This window comes from Penaeus vannamei, chromosome 16 (genome assembly GCF_042767895.1).
Source record: "Penaeus vannamei isolate JL-2024 chromosome 16, ASM4276789v1, whole genome shotgun sequence".
NCBI lineage: Eukaryota > Metazoa > Arthropoda > Malacostraca > Decapoda > Penaeidae > Penaeus > Penaeus vannamei.
Genome location: NC_091564.1, coordinates 30,861,861 through 30,866,701, shown reverse-complemented (window position 1 = coordinate 30,866,701; position 4,841 = coordinate 30,861,861).

Sequence of the window (4,841 nt, the reverse complement as noted above, 5' to 3'; positions counted from 1 at the left end):
CTACTACTACTACTACTATTACTATTATCATCATCATCATTATTATTGCCATTAATATTATTATTGTTATTATCATTATTATTATTATCATTATTATCATTATTATTATTATTATTATTATTATTATTATTATTATTATTATTATTATTATTATTATTATTATTATTATTATTATTATTATTATTGTTAATATTATTGTTGTTGTTGTTATTGTTATGATCATCATTATTGTTATCATTATATTCATTATTATCATCACCATTATCATTATTTTTATCATTATGACTACAATTACTGTTATAATCGTTTTCATTTTTATTATCATTATTATCATTTTGATTGTAATTACAATAATCATGTGCATTGCCATTGCTGTTATTAGTACAGCAACTACTACCACACCTGTCACTACTATCAATATCCTTTCTACTATAAACACTTCTACCATTATGTAATTTCAAAACTGGCATGCCGTGTGCGTATGTCTCTATGTGTTCAGTAAATGCAGTATAAAATAACGTAGAAGTAATTGCTTTAGTCAGCGGAAAAAATCCTACGATTAAACCGTTCCTGAACCACTCGAGCAACTTTGCCATGGCCCATTTAGTGCTCGAGGACCATGGGTTGCAATCAGACGTTGTCACCTGGGAGAAGGCGGGCTTGCAATCGAGAAGTGCACTTGCACCCCTAGGGCGAGTGTTTATCTCGCTTTTATCCCCGTTGTGTGTGTGTGTGTGTGTGTGTGTGTGTGTGCGTGTGTGTGTGTGTGTGTTCTGTCTCTGTTTCTATCAATTTACCCATCTTCATCTATATCTCTATATCGATCTTTTTACCTTGTTTCTATCTAGCTTTATCTACGCATTTATCTATGTCTATCTGTCTATATATAGATGTGGAAATGTTTTATAACGTTTTTCTATCTCTATCTATCAATCTGTCAATCTATTTTATGTAATGTATGCACGTAGATGTTTGTTTGTAAATGCGCGTGAGTATGTATGTCTCAGTGTTCTTCTCCCCATACTTTTTTATGCCAGATGTTGTCAACCAGACAGAAACTGTCATAAATGCTTGACATCATCTCGCAAGCCTTCCAGTGCCACCGATTGATATCCTCTGGTGAATTTTGCTTTCACTTATTGATCTGCAAGTAAACAAACAGACAAACGACTCTGTGTAATAAGTGCTTTGGAGGTGACAAATATGCGAAGGTGAAGAATATCCATTTTTTCTTTTTTGTGTGCATTTAAGGCTGAGATCGATATGGATTTAAAGAGAAATGCTAAGAAGAGGGTGGTTGGAAGGGTGAAAGGGAAGGAGGAAGAGGGAGAAAGTGGAAGATGGAGTGAGGGACAGAGTGGAGAGGTGAAAGAGGAAAGGGAAGAGAAAGTAACGATAGATAGACAAATAGACAGATGGTTAAGTCAATGGACAGATAGATTGATTTATTGATATATAGAGCGATAGAATGATTGATACGTAGGTAGATACAAAGAGATTGAGAGTTAGAGAGAGAGAGAGAGAGAGAGAGAGAGAGAGAGAGAGAGAGAGAGAGAGAGAGAGGGAGAGAGAGAGAGAGAGAGAGAGAGAGAGAAAGAGAAAGAGCTAGATAGATAGACAGATAGATAGACAGATAGACAGACAGACAGACAGACAGACAGACAGACACATAGATAGAGAGAGAGAGAAAATGAGAGAGACGAGTGAGGGAGCGAGAACGAGACAATTAGAAAGGCAGAGAAAGCTGATCTCTCCAACAAGAAAAGTGTCAGTCTGAGAACCACCAGGCAAGCACCGGCGTGGCCTTCTTGCACGCAAAGGACGATAATTGATCTCCGAGTTGTTGCCAAGAATTGCAAATTGAATAGAATTATTATTGTATAATCTTTACTAGTATATGCACACACACACACACACACACACACACACACACACACACACACACACACACACACACACACACACACACACACACACACACACAACCCCGAGGAAGCCCGGCAGTTAGAGAAGGAAGTAGAAATGCGTTTGGGAGAGCGAGCGCAGACCAAGATAACCAGCGGTGAATCATGGACAACACTCCGTTAATATCTCGCTGAAGAAAAAACCGCCGGGAAGTTGCCTGAGGAGTGCGTGAGAGTGCGTGAGGGCCGACTTCAAGCAGCGGAGACTGTCCTTGCGTGAGCGAAATTGCGAAATATGATAGGTTGGAAAACATTCATTTCCCCTGAGTTGCTGTTTATTCTAGAGTTCGTTTCTGCAGGTCGCTCTCGCTCTCGTTCCCTGTCTCTGTCTTTCTGTCTGTCTGTTTGTCTTTCCCTTTTTTTGCTCTCTCTCTCTCTCTCTCGCTTTTGCGCGCGCTCTCTCTTTCTCTTTTTCTTCCCCCCTTTCTCTTTCTCTCTCTTCCTCATCTCTCTCGCACTTTCTCTCCCCCTCTCACTCTCTATCTCTTTCCTCTCTCCTCTCCTCTTCTCTCTCTCTCTCTCTCTCTCTCTCTCTCTCTCTCTCTCTCTCTCTCTCTCTCTCTCTCTCTCTCTCTCTCATTCTCTCTCTCTCTCTCTCTCTCTCTCTCTCTCTCTCTCTCTCTCTCTCTCTCTCTCTCTCTCTCTCTCTCTCTCTCTCTCTCTCTCTCTCTCTCTCTCTCTCTCTCTCTCTCTCTCTCTCTCTCTCTCTCTCTCTCTCTCTCTCTCTCTCTCTCTCTCTCTCTCTCTCTCTCTCTCTCTCTCTCTCTCTCTCTCTCTCTCTCTCTCTCTCTTTCTCCCATTTTCTCTTAGACTCCACTTTCTCTCTTCCCTTCTGTCGTTCTTGCAAAATTGAGAAGAAAATGACCAAATATATTTTATCCCAGTAATAAATTCGTGACTTAGACATTAGCAAGATGAGACCCCGGGATTCGCAAATGGCATACTAAATTTCGGCGAATAACGTTGTAATCATTTTAGACTAATTAGCATTTCGCTAGCGGCTCTTTTCACTTAGTGCTTTGGGCCCTTAGTGATGGCCTAAGTTGGAAGAGTGAAAACGCTAGTTTAATGCACTTTCCCGTTATCTATGGCGCTTATCCGTCTCCGTTGATTGATTTCATAGTTAATAGTTTATAGTTTTTCTTTTTTTTCTTTTTTTGATAGACATTGGGTTTCTATTTAATAAAAGTTTCCTGTAGTTTCCACGATAAAATCAGAAGGTCTCTGAAACGTAATTCTAGAGTGAAAGTGAGACTAATTTCTGAAATAAGTCGCTGGGTTTTATCGCTTATTTATGTGTTCGGCTGTTTTCATCTCAGGTTTTAATGAGGCTTTGCTCTTTCAAGACATCTGCCGAGAAGGAAAGCCAAGAGCAACTTGTCTGACGAGTTTGTGAACTAGTGTTTTTTTCCTGCCCTTATTCTCTTTGGAACATCTTTTGAAATTTGGTTTATCTCACCATTGTCGAGGATGTGTTGCAGGATAAAGAAGTTTAGTGTTATTTCTGTTTTCTTTTTCTTGTTCTTCGTGTTCTTCTTGTTCTTGTTCTTCATCTTCTTCTTTGAGGAACTGTGGAGGGGGGGGGGGTGAATCTTCCTTGAATAGGCAGTGCAATGCTGGTGTCGAATCTGTCGAATCTCACTCGGTATCTCTGCCCCACTCATATCCTCCCTCCCTCCTCCTCCTCCTCTGCCCCACTCATATCCTCCCTCCCTCCCTCCCTCCTCTTCCTCCCACTCATATCCTCCTCCTCCTCCTCCTCCTCCTCCTCCTCCTCCTCCTCCACCTCCTCCTCCTCCTCCTCCTCCACCTTCTCCTCCTCCTCTGCCCCACTCATATTCTCCCTCCCTCTTCCTCCTCCTCGGCCCCCCCCCCCTTCCCACTGATCTCGCCGAAACTTCTTTCCTAAACCGGTTTCAACGACGTATCATGCGGCTCAACATTTTTTTTTTTGGGGGGGGGGGGTAAAGAGGTTAAGGAGGCAGGTGCAAAATTGAAAGAGACAGAGACAGAGGTGCGAGTGATACCATAGATACTTCTTCCTAATTATTCCTTTATCTGATTACCCGTTATATCTACTCTCCGCGTTGGTGAGGGAAAGGACGTAACAGAGAGACAGATTGATAATAAAAATAACAAAGAAATTGAATCAGCTGCCAACCTTTCCACAGGCGAATAAAGGCAAAGGCTTATTCCTCTAAACAAACAAACACAGATGATGAAAAATGTCTATTAAAACAGCCGGTTATTCGTTTAATAGACACAGAAGAATAATAAGGATTTTACCCACCCATATAGGCATATACATGGATGAATACATATGGAGACACAGATGAATAAGAGGGATTTTATCCACCTAAATAAGCATATACGATGAATACATATGGAGATAGAAAGAGGGAAGAAGGGGAGGGTAGAGAGAGAGAAAAAATGATAAATGGATAAATAAATAAATAATAATGATAACAATAATGATAACGATTATTAAGATAATAACAGCAACAATGATAATAATGAGTATAATGATAATAACAGCAATAATTATAATAATAATAATGATTATAATGATAATAACAGCAACAATAATGATAATGATTATAATGATAATAACAACAACAATAATAATAATAATGGTTATAATGATAACCAACAATAATAAAAATCATGACAAACAATAATACTGATCATAAAATAATGATAATGATAAATACACGTCGAGATAAAAGCACCGAACATCGAATCATTTGACATCGTGTTGATCCTAATCCTTCTCAAATTTCCTGATGTAAATCTGACCGACTTTAAGCTTCTTCTCGATAAAAGAGAGAAAAGGGAACAAAGGAAAATTATATCGCCGGCAATTAAGACTGATTTCGC